The following is a 320-nucleotide window of genomic DNA, read 5'->3' as shown; positions in this document are numbered from 1 at the left end:
ATAGGGAAAAAGAAAGAAAAGTGAAAAAAAAAATAATTAAATATTTTTTTTTTGGTGAATAAAAATACATAGCAACTTATTTAATAATAATTTAACTTTTTTTTAAATATTTTTTTTGGATTTTAATCTTAAGGAAATTAATTATTCATGTACGAAATCAAAAACTAAGCTACTACGAAATTAATTAAATAAAATAAAATTTTATTTTCTAAAAATTTGGATAAGTGGGTTAGGATCTATAATAAATCAATATGTCCTTTGTAAGATATCTTTATCATTTATTTATGATGGAACTATTTATTTTATCATTTATAATAAAT

This window comes from Amaranthus tricolor, chromosome 15, assembly GCF_026212465.1.
Source record: "Amaranthus tricolor cultivar Red isolate AtriRed21 chromosome 15, ASM2621246v1, whole genome shotgun sequence".
NCBI lineage: Eukaryota > Viridiplantae > Streptophyta > Magnoliopsida > Caryophyllales > Amaranthaceae > Amaranthus > Amaranthus tricolor.
This window is presented reverse-complemented; position numbering follows the sequence as displayed.